Here is a 21,450-nt window from a genome sequence, read left to right as displayed (position 1 = left end):
CAAAGATGCTGCTGCCTTTACACCCACACCAGGCTTTTTTTTTTTTTTTGCAATAAATAACTAATTGCCTGCTAAGCATTAAATAAGCAATTTACACTTTCCCCTTTATTCTTTATGGGGTAGTTGACCTAATGCTGAGAGCACAACTACCAGCTTAACTGACAGCAACACAACATTGGTCAGGTCACTCCATCCCAGTTTCCCAGGGCTATGAGGTGGCTATAATGACTTCTCTCCTGTTTCATTGTGCTGTAAAGGTCACTTGAGTAACTTTTACCATGTTCTACTTTAGGTCTAATTCAGCATCTCTTGCAAAGTAACTAGTCCTTACTTAGATTGATGACTGAGAGCTTAGCAATGTTTTTGTCAGTGCTCTGACTCCAGAAAGCTGAGATTTTTGTACAGAAACTGCATGACCACTGGCAAAAATTTAGTAGCTCAACTTGCACACTGGTTTATGCATCACTTCTGTTTCCCCAGCAAGACACCAGTGCCCATATATTTGTTTGCATGAGGGCCCTAAAATGAAAATCAGCTTTTGGGAGTTGTATCTGTACTCTGCTGAAGTCTCCTTTCTTCCCATCCTGAGCAGCACGCCTCTTTCCAGAGCTGCTGCCATGGGAGGAAGCTGTGCTGTCCCAGCTACTTCCAGTCACCACACTCTGAAACGATGTAGAGTTAAATGCTACGGGCGCCACAGCTTAGCACACAGGCTGATCCAGACAGGTAAGTGGTTTATCAAAGACAACACTGCGTTTGTATTTCCAGCACTTCTCACCCAGTCTCTCCCACTGAACTTCACACTAAAAAAAAAAAAAGAAATCCAAAAAACTATTATGGGAACCTAAGGCCACCTTCCGCCATTTGTTAAGTTACTCATCTAAAGACAGCAAGAGAGAGATTAAGATAACAAGATCATAAAAACCTGAATGTTTACTGACGCTCTCAGTAGATCATGCTTATCTTGAGATAATCCAAGAGCATTTTCTTATACATCTAGTAACATTTAAAGAGCAGTGGTCAGGTTTTCACAAACTGTAAGATGTTACATCAGGATCAGTGGCCTATTTTTATTTAGACAGAATGTGCTTTGCAGCATACTTTTGTTCGGCAATACATCGTGACACAAAACCAACTGATCCCAATTACTACCAGGTAAGGAGAGAGTTTACTTTCTAAACACCTCATGAGGTCAGCACTATTTATTGACATACAATTACATTGATACAGACGCTAAAAACAGTTCGCCTAGATTCTTCTTTAAGGTCAAGCCTGGAACCTTATGGTAGCTGTTGCAGTTTTTACGACCTTTAGACCTTCCTGGAAAGCCACTGGCTCAGCCCTCCTTCCCCCAGCTGTGAGGGAAGCTTGGGGAATCTGACCTCTTCTATCAGTGGTCTAAATTAGGCAAAGTGAGTAATTTCATTCTCTTCACATTCCCAATTGCTGTTTTACTGTTACAGTATGTTAAAATTCCTGTACAAAGCCTGTCAGTATAAATGTTCAAAATAAATGGAACCAGTTATGACCTGTTGACCAAATGTTGGTTTAATCTCCATGAAACCTGCCTGAAGTTATTTTAAAACAGACATATTTTGTAAGTTATATAAATCGACTTTATTTTCTTAGGATGTTATGGTTTTGTTATTTTTAATTTTTCCTAAATTCCGTAAGTACAGGAGTGTACAATTACCATGGGCAACTTTCCCAAAGTGTTACACAAGGTGATTTGGGATTCTGTCCCAGGAGCTTCATCCATCCATCCATCTATCTATCTATCTATCTATCTATCTATCTATCTATCTATCTATCTATCTATCTATCTATCTATCTATCTATCTATCTCTATATCTATCTATCTATCTATCTATCTATCTATCTATCTATCTATCTATCTATCTATCTATCTATCCATCCATCCATCCATCTTCATTTCAACAGTTAATTCCCTCCTTCCCCTATCTGATCTGTGCTAACTCCTCTTTCTTTTTTCCCTGGGAGCCTGTGCTAACTCAATCCCCACACCAAATCTGCAATATAAGGATCCATTACTGTTAGCTTTATTCCTCTCATGGTTACAGTTCTCTTGCTTGGATTTTATACTTTGCATGTATTTTATGCATATAAACTTTATGCACAGACTGAGATGTTCAACATCTTTGTTGCTAACATGGACAGTGGGAGTGAGTGCGCCCTCAGCAAGTTTGCCGATGACACCAAGTTGTGTGGTTCGGTTGATACCCTGGAGGGAAGGAATGCCATCCAGAGGGACCTTGACACACTTGTGAGGTGGGCTGATGCCAACCTCATGAAGTTTAACCATGACAAGTGCAAGGTCCTACACCTGGGTCGGAGCAACCTGTCGTGGTTTAAACCCAGTCAGGTAACTCATTCGCTCACTTCCCCCCCCTTTCTTGCCCTCCCCCTGCTCCCGGAGGGACGGAGAGCAGAATCGAAAAGAATGCAACTCCCACGGGTTGAGATAAGAACAGTTTAGTAACTAAGGTATAACACAGATCACTACTGCTACCACCAATGATAATAATGATAAATGAAATAACAAGGGAAGAGAATACAACACCTCAGCACCAGCCGACCGATAACTTGCCCCCCTCAGCCCAACCAAGCACCGACCCATACCTCCTCCAACCCTGCAGTCTCCCAGCCCTTCCGGCTAACTCCCAGTTACATCCTGGGCATGACGTGCTGTGGAATACCTCTTTGGTCAGTTTGGGTCAGGTGTCCTGTCTCTGCTTCCTCCTGGCTTCCCCTCCTCCCTGGCAGAGCATGAGGCTCACAAAGTCCTTGGCCAAACCAAAAACATCGCTATCAGCTCTGTTCCCAAGCTGAAAGTCAAAACACTGCACTGCACCAGCTACCAAGGAGGAGAAACATGACTGCTACTGCTGAACCCAGGACACAACCCCAGGCACAGCTACAGGTTGGGCAGAGAAGAGATTCAGAGCAGCCCTGTGGAGAAGGATTTGGGGGGTGCTGGTTGATGAGAAAATGAACATGAGCTGGCTTCAGTGTGCACTTGCAGCCCAGAAAGCCAACTGTATCCTGGGCTGCATCAAAAGGAGCGTGACCAGCAGGTTGAAGGAGGTGATCCTGCCCCTCTCCTCTGCTCTCGTGAGACCTCACCTGGAGTATTGTGTGCAGTTCTGATGTCTTCAACATAAAAAGGACATGGAACTGTTGGAACAAGTCCAGAGGAGGGCCACGAGGATGATCAGGGGACTTCAGGACCTCCCGTATGAAGACAGGCTGAGGAAGTTGGGACTGTTCATCCTGGAGAAGAGAAGGCTGCGTGGAGACCTCATAGCAGCCTTCCAGTATCTGAAGGGGGCTGTAAGGATGCTGGGGAGGGACTCTTCACTGGGGACTGTAGTGATAGGACAAGGGGTAATGGGTTAAAACAGGGGATGTTTAGATTGGATATACAGAGGAAGTTCTTTACTGTAAGGGTGGTGATGCACTGAAACAGGTTGCCCAAGGAAGTTGTGAATGCTACACCCCCTGTTGGTGTTCAAGGCCAGGTTGGGCTGAGCCTCGGGTGACATGGTTTAGTGTGAGGTGTCCCTGCCCATGGCAGGGGGGTTGGAACTAGATGATCTTAAAGTCCTTTCCAACCCTAACTATTCTATGATTCTACGATCCTATGTTTATTCTCATCTTTTCCCACAAAAGTCCAACAAAGGAAATGACAACTCCAGAAGGGTATTATACTCAGCACACAGTTTCTAAAAATGCTGTTAAAAGCTTGAATGGGAGCAAGGGAACACATGTAGAATAAAAGCCCTCTATGCTGAAGGGCATACCAGTCTTCCTGGTATATCCTAGGAAAGGACTGAGCACCAAAACCAAAAGGCTAAGCTTTCCTGGCCTGAATGCAGTAACGCATTTCAATTCAACCACGAGCAAGCAATCCAAGCACTTCCACTAACTAGACAGCCGACAGGCAGGCAGACTGAAGTGTCCAAGTAGAGGAAACACCTTAAATAGACTAAAATGTTGAAGTATTTTTGCTGAATAACAAGTACTGCCTGGAGGACACTGTCCTTACTAGCAGTTCTGGCTTGGTTTTGGTTACCGTATAAAGAATCCCCCAGGGCTCAGTATGGTTTCAAGAACTCACATGCTATTCAAACGTGCAGTGTCTTTCCCTGAAGCCACGTCGCCAGGCACTAAGAGATGAGCAGCCCAAAAATAATATTTTGGAAAGAGCACTGCCAATCCACCCTTCATGTGAACAATTTTCTCACTGGCTCGCCTTGAGGAATTAAAAGTTGATACAAAAGCCCTCCAGGCAATCTGTCTCCGCTGGTAGTGTTAGCTTGTATCTTTACTAATTTTAGTCTGCTTTGATGACCTCTATCACGTACCAGGCAGAGTGTTGGTTTCAATTAGTGCATTTAGCTCTCTTACTCCTGGGCTATAGCTTTTGTCTAAATCTGCAGTTTTCTTCTTTCACCCATTCCTCTTTCATTTGTTGTTTCCATAAGGCATAATACAGAGAAATGCTGCTTCTCGTTCACAAAAAAAAAGCCCTAGCAAAACAAATCCCAAAGCCACTATTTGTCTTCCCTCTTCTCATGCCTGCTGGCCACCTGACCATGAGGCCATTTTCCATTCATCTGCTGACAACCATGAAAAGGTTAGCAGGCAGCACTCATGCTCCTACTCCAGAGACAAATCCTGCACTAGGTGTGGGGATCCTTCTGTAGCAGCTACTGCACACTTGTGGAGGAAAGCTGGGAGGCTGAAAGCACTAGCTGAGGCTGTTCATTTCGCAAAACGAGAAGCAAAACTGTCATCGCCTCTATGCTTTTAACCAAACCCTGAGAAACATGTTAAATGCTAGAGCTGGTTGGGTAGATGAATGTACCTCAGATCAAAGATCAAGGGTGCAGCTTCAGGCAGACGTACTGGACCAATTATGTGGAGGAAGGAACATGTGTTAGCTACAAGCAGATAAGCTAAAATAACCCTCAGCTCCAGTGGTGGTGAGTGGGAAGAGGACTACCTTGACTTCAGCAAAGCATTTGACGCAGTCTCCCACAGCATCCTCACAGCTAAATTGAGGAAGTGTGGTCTGGATGATCAGGTAGTGAGGTGGACTGTGAACTGGCTGAAGGAGAGAAGCCAGAGAGTTGCAGTCTATGGGGCTGAGTCTAGTTGGAGGCCTGTAACTAGTGGAGTGCCTCAAGGGTCAGCACTGGGACCAGTATTATTTAATATATTCATCAATGATTTAGATGAGGAAATTGAGTGTACTATCAGCAAGTTTGCTGATGACACTAAGCTGGGAGGAGTGGCTGACACCCCAGAAGGCTGCGCTGCCATCCAGCGAGACCTGGACAGGCTGGAGAGTTGGGCAGGGAATAACTTGATGAAATATAACAAGGGAAAGTGTAGAGTCCTGCATCTGGGCAGGAACAACCCCAGGTTCCAGTATAGGTTGGGAAACGACCTGTTAGAGAGCAGTGTAGGGGAGAGGGACCTGGGGGTCCTAGTGGATGACAGGATGACCATGAGCCAACACTGTGCCCTTGTGGCTAAGAAGGCCAATGGCATCCTGGGGTGTATTAGAAGGGCAGTGGTTAGTAGGTCCAGAGAGGTCCTCCTTCCCCTCTACTCTGCCCTGGTGCGACCCCATCTGGAATATTGTGTCCAGTTCTGGGCCCCTCAGTTCAAGAAGGACAGGGACCTGCTGGAGAGAGTCCAGCGCAGGGCAACTAAGATGATGGAGTGGAGCATCTTCCTTATGAGGAAACACTGAGGGAGCTGGGTCTCTATAGTTTGGAGGAGACTGAGGGGTGACCTTATTAGTGTATATAAATATATAAAGGGGGAGTGTCACGAGGATGGAGCCAGGCTCTACTCAGTGGCAAACAATGATAGGACAAGGGGTAATGGGTACAAGAGGTTCCACTTAAACTTGAGAAGAAACTTCTTCTCAGTGAGGGTGACGGAACACTGGAACAGGCTGCCCAGGGAGATTGTGGAGTCTCCTTCCCTGGAGACATTCAAAACCTGCCTGGACACATTCCTGTGTAACATTATCTAGGTGTTCCTGCTCCGGCAGGGGGATGGGACTAGATGATCTTTTGAGGTCCCTTCCAATCTCTAGCATACTGTGATACTGTGACTGCTGAACTCGCAGCGCTGGGAGAGATGTAAGTGCTTTGACACCAAATACAAAGCAAGACAATCAAGTAATGTTAGAGAGACAAGTTCTCATCTTTAGACTGCAGAATTCTCTTAGTCTGAAAACATTCAGAAAACCCCTAATGCTCCACCATTTGGAAGATTAAGACCCAAGCAACCCAAGGTGCCAAGCTTTCCCAGGGCACCTCAGACTGCCCTCATGCAGACTTTTAATGCTATGTGAGCATCACAAACTCATGTCCTTTCAAAACAATATGATTGGCAGTGCAAGTCTGGTATATTCTTGACCTTAAAAAAAAACCAAAATAAACAAATTAGTGAAATACAGTAAGAGGAGGAAGGAGAAAAAGCTTTATTACATGTGAACACAGATCAAAACATTTTTCTATGCCTACAGGGGTTTCAGAAAGAAGTACAACAAAACGTAACTTTCAATGAGATGTAATTGATGAATGATTTATGGGCTATTTGTGTAGAAGCACTAAGCATGATAAAGTCTCATCTTGATAAATCAGCTCAAATTCCACTAGTGCCATTAATAAATCAAAAGCAGGTCAGCTCCATTCTTTATGTCATTACTGTGGTGCCTTCTGTCTGCTAATGCAAGTTTTAACATCTTCACACATTAGTATGAGACAAAGATACATATACCTCCTTAGTGAATTAATTAGGAGGATTTTGCATCCTTCACTTCACAGGCAGGACTTCTCCCCATTCTCTCCCTCACACTCTTTTAGCTGCCTAAAGGGAACATCTATAATACACTGAAGGAAAAGTATAGAACACTATCATAAATCTGAGCCAAATTAACATGCCAGCCCTTCTAGAAATGGAGGACTTCCCTTTCCCTTTCTGCAATACCCTCTTCTCAACCCATTCCCTTCACTCCCCAGATGCACAGGTCACCCCCTCCCTTGTGCTGACACCAGCACTTGTCCAATTGCACAGGAGGTTGATGCAATTTTCTGTCCCAGAAGAATTTAAAACCCCCCCAACAAAAAACAACAACAAAAAAACCCAAAGCCCACACCACACTGTTTTGTACGCAAGCCAGAATATCTGTGGGAACGTTCAGCAGAATACAAAGGCATTTAAGTACTTTAAATTGATTTAAATGCAGTCATGAACACCAAAGCCAGCTCAAGGTAAGAGGAGAGGAGAGGACAGGATGGTATCTCTCCCTTCTGATAGCTGCCAGCTGCTTATTTGGCTCATCCACCTATGAAACTTTATCTTAAGATTCTATGACACATCTGTGGGCTTAAGAATCATTAAAAATACCAATTAGTCTGATTTCTAATTTCAGTGAGTCTAATTAGTTCCTACACACAAATAATTCTCCACATGCCTTCACTGTGCAGGTCACTGCTCATCTGCAAAAAGAGCTGGACACTGTATAACATTTCATATCTATTACACACCTTAAAGACATTAAGCTTCTACTCATAATACCAAGCACCTTTTAAGATGACACAAGAAGTGTGGAGTTTTTTATATAATGATTTGATAAGCGTAGGTCCTCTGAAACAGAATCGGGTTCTGGTCAGTGTGTAAACCCCACTCCTTACAGCTTACTTCCAAAGATATTAGACAGAGACAGTGCAGATAAAGACTGAAGAGAAATAGCTCCTACAGACTCTTTAGAGACTATTCAGAAGAGAAGAGGGACAGAAGAACATACCAAAAGATACACTGTGGAATTTAGGAATCTCAATACAAGCACTGGCATGCCAGTCTGAGTGGCTTTTTCTGTTTTAAACAAAAACCCAAGAGTAGTTTCAAAAAACAAAACCAAAACCAATTTCTAGAAGGCTGCGATCTACTATTTAGTATTAATTTTGCCAAGAAGATGATTTTACGCACAGAAACTGAAGATCTAAAAACTCTGCATAAAGTTGCACTGGGCAGACATTGATACACACATGCTCCCCACCCTGCAGAGTTTACAAAGAGCTCACAAGGCACTCCTCTAAAAATGACTTTCTATGTAAACTGCATATTTCAGTCCCAAATTTAAAAGTGCTTATTAAATTGAACATTCACTAACTTCCTATCTCTGCATTAATCAAATATTAACTAGACTCAGGAATGAGATGATGTAGTACGAAGCTTTATTCCCACATGTTTAATCTTCCCAGAGATTTCACAAATGGTTGAGGCATGACCAAGATTTGCAGGTGTTTATAGGCTTAGGTTTTCACTTGTCAGTCACTATTGCAGCCTCCAAGCACCTTGCAAGAGCTAAAACCACCACCATCAATCACCCCTCCTTCCTTCCTTCCTTCCAGTAGGTAGGCGTAAATTACCTAACTTGGATGACTGGGCTGGAGGGGAGGGAAACAGAAGCAGGGCAACAGAGGAAACTCACTGGAGGAGTTGAACACTTCATGCCAAACATTCAGAGCCTGTGGTCATTCTTACATCTCTTTCGACACACAGCTCCAAAGCCAAGGTCTTTCTCGCACATAAATTTGGGCTCCTACATGCAGATCTTCTACATTTTGTGCACAGGCCTGTGGCCACAGTGAAGCACACCTGCTGCAGAAAGCCATACAAGCAAAAGGATAACCATTTTGGAATGCAGGAGCTAATCCCACAGACAGCTTGGAAAAACAAGACAGCCAATATATGGGAAGAGGACTTCATAAGCATATGGGACATCAGTGTGATGATCTTACAATGACCTGCATTGCTCAGCAGGCAATCTACAACAGGTTTGGACCAGATGGGACTTTTCAGGGTGTGATCTTGGTTCTTGCTGTTGGAAATATTCATGCCTGGCTGTCTCAAGTGCATGGATCACTGTGGAGAATAATATGGTGAGATACAAACTCATAACCAGAAGCAGATGGAAACATTTATTATTGTGGCTCTTCTGCACTCAGAGAGCCATGGGGGGTCTGAAGGGTCTGAATGCCAGAGCCTGACAACATCCCTCTGTGATGGGGGATGTTACAGAGAGGCAAGCTATCTCAAGCACACTCCTCTTTCCCAGCAAGAAATCGAGCTTAGCTTTTGTCCACTGCTGTTACACCAGGAGTTCCCAGTTAAACACCAATAATATTTAAACAGTTTGTCATGTATTAGTCTTCCTTAAGAAGACACAAGGAAAAAGGATATTATCTTATTCTGACTGCTTTATTTCCTTACTGTTATTTCTCATCAAAATTTACTCCATGTTTTGCCACACAGAACCCTGCACCGCTTCATCTTGTGACTGTATGTATATATGAGCTGGGCATTTTACTAATTATCTCTTGCAGCCTTCCTCCCTCATTTACTGCTCCTCCCCAAGAGATTCAAAACAGGAAAGACCTTATTTTATATCTGAACATGGCATAAAATGCTCACCAACTGCTTTCTGTAAAGAACAAAGAAATCACAAGATTACTTTATCATACAGGCTACTCATTCTACAGTGGCTGTGGAAATCACTTAACACTTCTTTACTCAATTATAAAGAGTGTTAATCTCTTCCACCCTTGCAAAGACTTCTGTTATTACTGAATGGAAGCTATCAGTAAAAACAATGCAATGGGAAAATACCAGGCTCAGTAGGAGCTGGCAACCAGCAGACATAACTGTGGGAGCGACTCCCATAGTGGGTTCTGGCCAAGATACACCAGTTATATGTTCTTATTTTATCTTCATTGTAAACTGGGTTTTCGACAAACACCTACCCCCCCATACAAGGTTATTGAACTAATGAAGTGTGCAAGGTATTTTGCAACTGAAAAAAGTGGCAAGGGAGGTTTTTCTTACTTCTTTCAAGCTAATCAGCAAGGGCTAATCTTACTTTGTATCATTAGACCAGTGCTTATCCTGGGAAAAGAGAACTCAAGTGGTTTATACACAGAAAGGCACTCCTCTCATCACAGGTGCCTAGGTGGTGACCCCACTTCAGGGAGAGGTGATGACCTGAAGAAGGAAGTCCACCACATCAGCAGCTGAGCTGGAAACCCAGCACCCACGTGGCCCTCACTCTTTGAGCCTTGCCTCTACTCCCCCCCTCCTTAGCCACTCACACAGCAGCAGTGTTGGCTTGGTCAGCTTGCTCACATCAGCAGAAGTAATAAATCCTTGTTTAGTTTATAGCTGTACTTTTTAAATCCAGCATGATGTTTCTGACTCATCAGAAACTGTAATCGCTATAACCATCTCAAGTGAACAGAATCACACCTGAGACCGATCTAGCCTCACTTTTTCAGTTGCTATATGAGAGATGGATTGAAATGAACTAGTTTAGCTCCCTAACATCTGCTCAGCAAATGCTCACATAAATCAGGATGCAGAATATAGTATATTTGCCACACCCTGAATAGCAATAGTCATGCAAGATGAAGAGAAGAATGAAATCCTGGACTTGAAGTCCATGGCGAGACTCCCATTACTTTTAGGAATGACAATATTTTAATGTAGATTGTTACCAGATGGCAGATTTTAGGACCAATTGGAAAATGCAATTAAAAGTAAAAAAGAATTAAATAACATGCTAGCTGCATTATCGCATTCAGATTATCAAAATACACAAATCTCCAACCAAAAACCATGACTGCCCTCTTAAAAGTACCCATTTTTACTCAGAAGAAACCTGAAATTCTCCTAACTAGTGAATATTTTCCCCCAAGAAAGGAGGTTTTCCATACTAATTTGACTTTTAAATGTATAAAGATGCTATTTTTTTATAAGTCACATCATGTATTTTAGATAAATACAGCATCTTACCCATGCTTAGATCAGTCTCCCCACATGTTAAATGGAATCTTTTCTAACTGGGGGTTGTTTCTGAGGTAATACTGCAGCCTCCTAAATCAAATTCAAACCAAACATCAGCTAATACAATAAGCATAAAGGTGCTTCTCCAAGTTCATGTGTGGCTGTTGCCCCCCCCCCCCCCAAGTCCTTACAAATAATGTAATAAAGATATTGCCTCAGTTATTCTTAAATTCATCCAAGATTGAGATGAATTACTATAACTCATGCTTCTCAGTGTGATTGTTTCAGATTGCCTTATGTTTAGGATGATTAACTTACTCTGATCACATTATTAAAATTTTTCTATAACCCTAAGGAAGAATAAAAGCACCTTTTCCTCCTTCATGATCCAGAACTACGGTTAACAGTTTGCCGAGCTGTTCTGAACAAACACATTCAGACTGCTGGGCAGCACAGTGAGATGTTTTACCCAGGACACAGATTTGAGATACTCTTCCCAAAGTTATTTTGAAACATTTTTATAGGTCTGCTTATATTTTCTCATTGGCTCCATCTAATTTTCTCACAAAGTGAGTATAGGGATTGTTATTTTTAAGCTGCTAGCCACAAACTCCACTTGACATATTAAAGACAAGTTAGTCTTTCTCATTCATGCTACATCATCCCTGAGGACTCAAGAATTTCAGCTTCAGTGAACTATCTCACGTCCAGCTTAGCTGTCTCAGCTCTCAAAAGATTATTAATAAAAACGCTATTTTAGCCACTGCTGATGCAAATTTTGCCTTTATACAGAGAAGCAGGAATCACCTTGATTATACTACTGACTGTCCTGAGACCTTTAAGATACTTGCAACACCAGCAGTCAGCCATTTATCCCAACAGTTTTAGCACCAGCCACTAAAAGAGGAATGTTAATCAACTTCCACACCAAAAGCCATCACTTAGCTATTCAATGCAAAGGAGAGACTGGAGTATTGCTGCAGCTCCAAACTGTGGGCAAATGTTAAGCTTATCATTTCCTGCTAACTCCTCCTTTACACTCTTTTCCCCCAAACTGTTTATAGCAGAGGTTCAGCCATACACTGATTCTGAGAAACATCAGGAGTCCCAATCCCAGCCCAGCACAGTATTCTAAGACAGTGCTGAAGAATTTGATGGGAATGTGAACTGCAACATAGTAGTGTCATTAGTGCTCTCTACTGGATGAACACATAATTACTCCAAATTAATACATCAGGGACATCAGTAACAAAGTCATTTAAAACCACTTGTATTTAAATGATAATACTTTGATTATATTTATAAAAGCTTATGCTACCCAAAGCAAGTTAAAACCTTATGTCAAGATGCAACAAAGAAGTCCCTGAAAACAATACATAGCTGAAGCCACAACTGATACCTGAAGTAGGCCAATTAGGGAAAAAACAGGCAAGATTGTACAAGAATACTTGAGACAAGGTAGTTTAATAAGAAATATTCCTTCCCATTCTTTACATACTATAATCCATTTGCACAGATTAATTTATAGCCAACAACTGTGAAATTCAATTTCAGATACTCCTCTGCCCTCAAAAGTAGTAACGCATTTGGAAGTCACAAAACAATTTTCTTCACAGCTTTTACTACCCTGCGATTAAAGGGCAAGCTTCTACTTGGCAGTCACACTAAGTCACTACTTAGTTCACTGTGACTACAAGGTGAAGACAACTAAGTAAACATTTCTGTTACCCTCCACCATCACTACCAGTGCCTATGGCTCCATCTGAATGAAGAGAGCCGTAATTTGCCATTTCCTCAAGCCAGCAGTGAATCACCAAGCCTTATCACCAGCAGAAAGGTTTTGCTGCCATGTAGTTCAGCATTATTCAGAAAAATTATCTAATCTGGCACTAAAGTGTTCATGGTTCAAGCACCTGCAACCACAAGCCTTTGCTTAAAGATGAGTACCAATTGGCCTTTGTGGGAACCTCTTAATAATGCAATTCCCTACAAGCACCTGAAGCACAGCTACCACTATGCTACTTCCTTCTACCACTGGGCATGCACGCTTCTTGAGAAGTTCTTAAACTGTTGAAGAAACACAAAACTTTACTGTAACTGCTACTTGTCTGAATTTCTACATACAAAACAGAGGCTTTACTGAGTCACATCAGGTTATATAGATGCAATAGCTCATTTTGACTTTTTAACTGCATTTTTAATTTTTTAATATTTTTTATTATGCTATCCCATGTTTGATGAGATTTAAGTTTATCACAGTAGCATTTAAAAGCTAACCAAGAAACACATGCTGTTACATTCAGCCCAGTGCCAAAAAGCATGCAGCGTACAAGATGATCTGCGTCCTGTATGAGAGTCAACTGGCAGCTGCAAGAGACTTGAGGAGTGGGAGGGGGGATGTAAACAGGGAAAACACCACAACACTGATGAAGCCACAGCAAGAAACATTTCATAAGTACCATGAGAATTTATTCCCCTGAATTTGTTTAGGGGAGAATAAGATAAAGAGTTGCCAGATGGACAGGGCAGAACAGGTGAAAACCACTACTAAACACAGAGCTGCTGAGAAATTTTCCCTGCTTAGTGATCCTGCAGTTTTTCTTACCCAGTGAGTCTCTAGCTTCATTCCTGTTTTTTCAAGTAGGAAGGGAATAAAGAGAATAATCTTGCTGGGTCCTAGTAATCTGAAGGAGAACATCTATCCTAATGAAAATCTGGAGGTTAAGGAGACTTCAGGGATGAGACTATAAACAACCTAAGATACCTATTCACATCAGACTGCACAAATTCTTACAATATGTAAGAGTGTGCATCACCCTGTAAGAAAGTGGGAAGAATATTCAGGCAGAAGAGTTACTTGGAAAAAAATGAATCTCCTTTGAAAATAGCTATTAAGTTAAAAAGACAAACCCCAAATATTTATTTTTCCCAAAAAGTATTTGCTTGAATACAATGTAGACAGATAGGAGGCTGGGCATAAGTGTAGCTGAAATATTAATGAAAACAAGTAGGTCACGGTTACCCTGACCAAATCACTGTTGTATTTTTTCCCACAAAGGTTTTAATTTATGCATACATGACATGTGAAGTTGTTAAGATTTTGCTTAAACATCTTCTCTTTGGTCTCAAAAATAAGAGTAGGAAATCCACAGCTTTGCATACCCACATACTCTGAAGCTCTTGTTCACATTTCTTTCCAGCTTTTCCCTCCCCTTTTTAAAAAACCTCTGGTTGTTTTCCTTTCATCAAATCCTCTTCAAAGCTGAGCATTCATGTCCATTCCCAGAAGTGAGATGGGGAACGTGAGAGAGCTGCTGTCGGTCATTCTGGTCTCATCTACTTGGCATTTCCTTAGTACCAAGGATAAGTTAGATGAAGATGAGCTGACTCCCAGTTTAAAAGCAGCCCTGTCAAATAAGCAGTTAGAAGCTTGCTTAGTTGAAGTTTCTCCCAGCTTGTGGCTTATGCTACATATTCACAACTGGAGAAGAAATACTGACCACAATACACAAACTCCGTATTAGATGTGCTTCCAGGAAAATGAGAAGCTTCAGGAAGAATTCTCTACTCCTCCATACCTGTGATGAAAGGAAATGTTCTTCATCTGTGACTATACTTAAGCCTGTGGTCTATGAACAAAGGGTGCATTTCAGGTCTAGTGTACTAATAATGTTTTAGTCTTTCCATAGATGCCTTCCACCCTAACACACCCTATGAAAGCATGGGAGCAGCAGCACTGCTGTAGGCTGCCATGCAAGATCACACCAACACCACCTAGGATTCCGTTCCAGGAACTGATTGTTCTTCTGCAGAAGTGTTAGTAACTGCTTTTAAGAAAGTAACTACTTGAGGCCTGTTTGTTTTCTATTCCACATCCTCAGATTCATATTGCTTATTATCCTCACACAGCTTCATTCACATCAATCCCCAAATGCAAAATACAGCAGACAAACCCAGATGATGAAATCATCCACCTAGCTGCTTGTTTATATTGCAGCCAATTCACTTTCCCAGTAAATTCTACATAGCTGCTGCTCTCATGCTCTCATCAGCAGGAAACACCCTTTGCAGCCCTGGGATTTTTAAAGTCCAGCAGAGAACAAGCAGCTCCCACTGGAGCCATACAATATTTATTTTTTTTTTTCCCCTTTAAATCATTGTTAGGTCCTTTATTATGTTAAAGCTTGATCTCTCCTTTACCTTGGCCGTTAGCAGGTTTGTTACTTAAAGCAAGGCAAAACTGAAATAGCTCAGGTCAAGAATAATTCTTCAGTTAGTCTGAATAGGTCTTGGATAAAGAGAAGGTTCCCACGATTTCATCCTCACAGGCAGTACCAAGTTTAATCCTGAGACCACATAAAGGCAGCTGTTTCTAATGCCAGAGGGAGGTTGTGGGCAGCCAACTAGAAGAGACTCAACTTCAAACTACACATTCTAAGGGCAACCCAAAACTTTCCCTTCCCTCTCACACAGTTCACCACCCAGGAGTAGTTTATCCATTATTACCTGGCCTGTTCATTGTTTGAGTTTCCTAGGTATTCTTGTAGTTAAGGAAAAAAACAACCAAACTAAAAAACCTCCTTTCAAACCTATAGTCTGTGGAACCTTGAGGAAAAATATACAAGAATTGAAAACAGCCTTGAAGAACCTTGTCTTTATTTACAGGAGGCCTGAATGTTTCTGTACTGTAACTTTCATTTCATTGGTAACTGCTGCATTTTTACCAATGATGATGTTCTTTATTAATTCAACAAACTGAAGGTCAAAAATGATGAAGATTTAAGTAACACCAACTGAGAAGACAACTCAAATGAAACACTGCCTTATCACTGCAACTGAAATACACATGAAATTCAGCTGCTGCCCAACACTTGGTTCTCCAGATCTAGTTGGCCCATTAGGAGCTCTCTGCTCCAATTTATTTCGCATGTTTTTGTGTGAGATCCTTCAAGCTGAGATTTAAAGTTTACAATCCCCATAACAACCCCACCACTGTTATATTTTACTGGAACATCTTTCTTTCAACTCAAGCAAAAAAAAAATAAAATACTTTCAGACATCTTCTGAGGCATTAATATATATATTTTTTGACTTCTTTATGTAGCCCAACATGTGTATAGTAAACCACTCATTTATCCCATCCATTTTTAAAAGCTAAGATGAAAGACTATTAAACATTTAAGCCACTTTACAACATGATTTAAGAACAGGCACACTGCAAAAAAATATTTCAACTGTAGTTCAGTAGAACACTAAGAGATACAGCAAGAAAATGAAATGGCTTTCAAGGAGTTGGCAACTAAATATTGTAATTCTTTAGAGAACACTTGGAAAAGGGCAAGTCATTTGAAAAATGGTACTAACCTCTAAAGTCAAGTACTAATACATTCCTGCATTTGGTAATGGACATGCCCTCCCCTCAGAACTGGAATGGCTTTGCGCCTCTGCAAACCAGTTAAGGCTGACACCTCTTTCTTGTCATTTAACACGTGCTGCAGAAAAACAAATGGTGAAACAGTTCATAGCCCTTGCATCAAATTTTTTAAGAACTCAGAATAAACACAGATCCACAACATAGTCATGCAATATAAAGTAATGATAACATGCTATATTCACTGAGTAAAAGAAACCACTATTATAAACAGGTCAATTTTGACACCTGTTCCCATCAAGGTAAAACTCTTTTCAAAACTACAACCAAGAGAAAGTGGTCTCTAAAGTAAACTGCCTGCAACTCAGTGGATGTGCAAGTCAATCCATCTGGGTGCAAGAAGAAAGTGTATCTTATCCCATTAATAAACAAATTTGTAAGTAATTTAAAAATAGTGTTTATTTCATCTTTATCTCATACTTTTTCAATTTCTACTCTTGTGCAAGTACATAATATATTAGGACAGTAGTACAATGTATTATAAATGAATAAATACACATACATTGTCTGCACACTTCAAGTTTTTACTGATGGGGTGTGCAATCAAAAAAAGTTTGGAGACCACTGGCCTTGAGAATGCTGTACGATACTACAGCTGCTAAACCAATCACAATTGCTAACACCATCCTGTTGCTAAACTTATTTTTTTACTGTCAATCTGAAACACTCAGCAGCACATTTCATGTTTTCTATACACCTAATGAAGATTTTTTTCTATTTAAGTATGCTGATACAACAAATTTTAGAGAGAGACGAGGCCTGGACAACAAAGCCTTGTTGACAGAGTATCCTTTGGTGTTCAGTTACACTGAAGTTACAACTTTTTATCAGATACATACGAAATTATCACTAAAACATACACAACTTCCAAATCAGATTACAGCTACCCTTTTGTTTTTGCAGTTCAGTAGTCTTGCTTTAGTCCTGCACCAGCACTTCTCCTTTACCACTCCCCACTCCACACACCATCCCCATGTGAAATCATGCAACCTCTCTTGCTGCTTGCCACCTGGTCTCAGTGCTGCAAGGGATCCTTGAGCTACACACTCTGGGCCTTGGGATGTTTCTGGGGGTTTGGGGACTGTGCCTGACTTGAGCTAGCACCTCAACACTTCAGACTCCTCTCGTGGTCCTTGCTGCAGACATAAATGCTGAGGAGACACCACAGGGTGGCTGCCTCTGGCCACCCAGAGATGCAGAGGAAGGTGAAGGTCCCAAACGGCCACCAGCAAGTATCCCAGCATTGCAGTGCATGTGGTAGCATGCTGTTTACCAAGGCTGCAGTGAAGGTTGTGCATTTTTACATGCCTATTCCAGCACTTTTACAACCGATTCCTAAAAATATTGCCCACACTGGAAAAAACAAGCAACAAAAAAATGTGTATCCTGAATCTACATACCTTCCTAGAATCCAGAAGACTTAGAAAAAAATACTTCTGTTTTAAATAAGAAAGCAGCATATCATATTGCAAACCATCCATCTCTGCTTCAGTTTGGCTAGTTCTGTTTCACCTGACCTGACACCTGTGTGATTTAAGAGCATGTTACTCATAGCTATGTATTCAGATTAAGGTAGACCTATGATGACTGGCTATAGGGAACATGAAAGTTTTTAAGACTACGTAATCTGATCTCTTGTTTAGATCATAGATCATTTGATCACACATTAAAAAAGTCCAATAGTTTACATCTGATTACAGCCTAAGGATACCAAGTGCTACAACCCACTGTATACCCCATAGTAGGCTGTTAACCAGGTAATTGCCCGTGTTAGGAATGGGACACATTTCCTTGGATCACAAGTCTTTCTAGCTTTCACTTTCTATCATTTCATAATTTCCATGCCTTGCTCCCCTAAATCAGAGACCGACACCACCCAAAACTGAGCAGTCAATCTTTGCTGTCATATTTAGCATTCCCTTCATTTATACTTTAATCTTGGAGCCTTAAAAAGAAAACCAGCAATGTGGCATGATGGGAGGCCCAAAAGAAAACTCTAGGAAAGAGCCTCTGGTTTATCAAGTCTAGTTGCCTATTATTCAGACACCACTTTGCATTTAATTTCTTTCATAGATATACTTGGCTCTTCCTTCAAAGCAGGTCTCTGCCTGGAAGGCTGTTCCAGAATTAGTTCTAGTAATCAGGAATTTCGTTTCTAATCTAAATCTTATTTACAGAAACTTATACCCACTTGCTTTTGTTCTAACACTCCTTTAGCCCGGAGTACTTCTGCCCTTCCCCTTGACATTCATACAGACAAAAAAAAAGATTCTGACTCCATAAAAAACTATGCTACAGATTTAAAAAAAAAACAAAACAACAAAAAGGGAAAAAAAAAAGCTTACCCATTAAAACTTCCAGAGCATACAGCAAATAAAATATTAAACTTTCCAGAGTAAAGAACAAGGGGGAGGGGGAAAGAATTGAAAAGGAGCCAGCCAGGCGGTGTGAATTGTTCAGTTATCCAAAGAAGCCTTTTCTCTCCTCTTAACTGAGCTTGTAGATACTGTAATCATTTGTTACGGAGGAGAAATTCACAGCAGTCCACTGCAACGTTCCACGTGAAAAAAACTGTACAAAGTGAACTGTATCAAAGACAGTTAATACCACTCCACTAACCAGTAAAACAAAAGCCAAAACACAATCTGTCGTGTTAAAAGGAAATAAAATTTTAGAAAGACGTATCATCCTTGAGTTTGGTACAACAGCACATCCTTTGTGAAAGGAAACAAGAAAAAGGCCTAAGCTTAGGAAACAATATTATGTATTTTGTTATCTTTCTACCTATTCAACTTAGATAGAAAACAAAGAATGGAGCCCAAAAGGTCAATAAACGAATCATCCAGCATTCATTCACAGGCAACAAAAATCGAAGTACCATATGTACACTGATCTCATATTATGTCCAGAAGATAAGAGCATGCAACATCATTACCGTAAACCATGAAAAAAGATGTACATTTTAAAGCAGGAAACTTCTCCACTTGCATTAGTTTTATTGAAACCTTCCAAGTTAGGCCTGAATCAGCCTACAATATTTGTCAGGTCAGCAAGCAGACTTGTCAATACGTATTCTGAATTTTAAAGTCTATTCGTAAACCTCAAAGTAACGGCATCAACAGAAGTCAACAAAGAGAAAGGAAGAAGTTACTTTCAGTTTCAGACATACAATCACTTTATACCTAAGGAGATCCAACCCTACTGGCATTACTCTTATAAAATTTCCATATTTAACACTTAATTTAGAACAGGCAAACAAGGGTGTAGAAAACCTATGATCTCATGAATTAAATATAGTACAATAGGTATACAAAACTCATACTGCACATTATTTTTAGATGGGCTACATAATTTGTATTTTTTACTGTGAGAACATAAAACCAAAGCTGTACTTGACCAAATTATAATTTCATATAGAGTAAAAACACTTGCCCCCGCTTCTCCTTACTAGTGTTTCAAAATGAACAGTAAATTAATAGAGAGACAAAATATTCCCATTGTAATGCAAACAGTAGACAGCTTTTTAGTGTGTCCCCATAATCTGGGAGAGAAAAGCCAAATTAACCTGTTATACAAAACATTCTGAAACCAGAGCTAACTGGCAGAGAAGCCTGAAAGGAAATAAAAAACCCTCTTAGATTGATAATTACAGAATTTCAAAGTAAAGTGAGTTTTCAAGAAAACCTCATCCAAGCACAACAAAATGAGAATGTTCCTCACACTAGTCTCATAACATTCAACATTTCCACAGCTGAATCCCCAGATTCAGAGACCTACAACTGAGATAGCAATGAAAAGCATAGGTCAAAGCCAAGGTACTGCAGTCAAAACAAAGCTTGGAAACTTGGAAAAATGAATTTGAGCTGCTCTAGCTTTCTTGAGCAGTGATATCTGACCCTATAGCAGAGCAAATAGCATAGTTTTAGTGATAATATAAAAATAGCTTGCAAGCTAAGTTATCTTTCAGACTAACCCCATATATTTAATATGAGTAAGGTTTAATTTTCTACTTATTTTATGCTTTTAATAGGCATTTTCTAAGAAATGTATTTTGTACAGTTAAGCTAACATCTGCCAGGTTTGCATGCTTTTTAAGGATGCCCTTTGTCACCTAGTAGAATATAAAAACACAGTAAAATTGCAGGATTTTGTAAAAATACTTTAAAGAAATTTACACTTCACTATAAGGTTATTCAAGTTAAGAATTAATCACCAGATTCAACAGTGTAACTCCTTCTGTTACCCTCATTGCACATCAAAACTTAAGTTGCTATTTCTGCCAAGACTTCTGAGAGTGTATGCTCAACCTCTGCTGGCCTAACAAGAAAGCCAACACTGCTCCATGGACAACATCATTTTTGTCTTCTGTAGACAGTTAAAACCTGAACCCACCAGAAATTTCTCACTACAAGCAAAATCAGAAGGGAAAACTTCAGAGAACTCATAGAGGCAGAGATCTTCAGCAAGGATCAATACAGGTAGCCTCTCTGTGATTTCACAAATATAGCTCAGTATTTATGACCACCTTTTTCTTGGCAACACAGGCCACTAAAGTTGTGGATCACTAGGTATGTTTTTTTTAAATCAAAATCATAACACAACATACTCCATTTCCAACTACCAGATTTGTACTGCTAGAAACATAAGAGATACTATAAGTGTACTGATTTCTAATACTGACAAAAAACCCGAAAAACCAACTAACTCATTTTTCCCCTTTTCTGCAGCCTCAGAAAGTTTAAGTTACAGTACTGCAAGGCACATACAGAATCTCTTCCTTTCCAATACACAGCAGATATATCCCCTGAAATAATTTTAAAATCCTCAAAACAATTAGAAATGCTACAAAGTTAACAACTTCTATTTAAAAACATTGTTCCTACAGAACATGCACTTTTTTGGAAAACAACTTAGCAAATATTTATAAATTATTCTTTCTTCTTGACATTTATAATGGAAATATATTTAATAATTTTTGACCTGAAAAGTACTGCATTATGTCACATGTAAGTTATTGCCTTCATTATAAATTGCATCATCTCTGGAAATCCATAGTGGATTTGAAAATAAGGTGGAGGCGATAGACTATGTATGCAGTTTAGCCCATCTGAAAGGATTTCCACATAAAGCAA

This window comes from Pezoporus wallicus, unplaced genomic scaffold, assembly GCF_028554395.1.
Source record: "Pezoporus wallicus isolate ANWC-B61680 ecotype Strahan unplaced genomic scaffold, APGP_CSIRO_Pwel_v1 contig_6597, whole genome shotgun sequence".
NCBI classification, from domain to species: Eukaryota; Metazoa; Chordata; class Aves; order Psittaciformes; family Psittacidae; genus Pezoporus; species Pezoporus wallicus.
Note: the sequence above shows the minus strand (reverse complement) of the source record.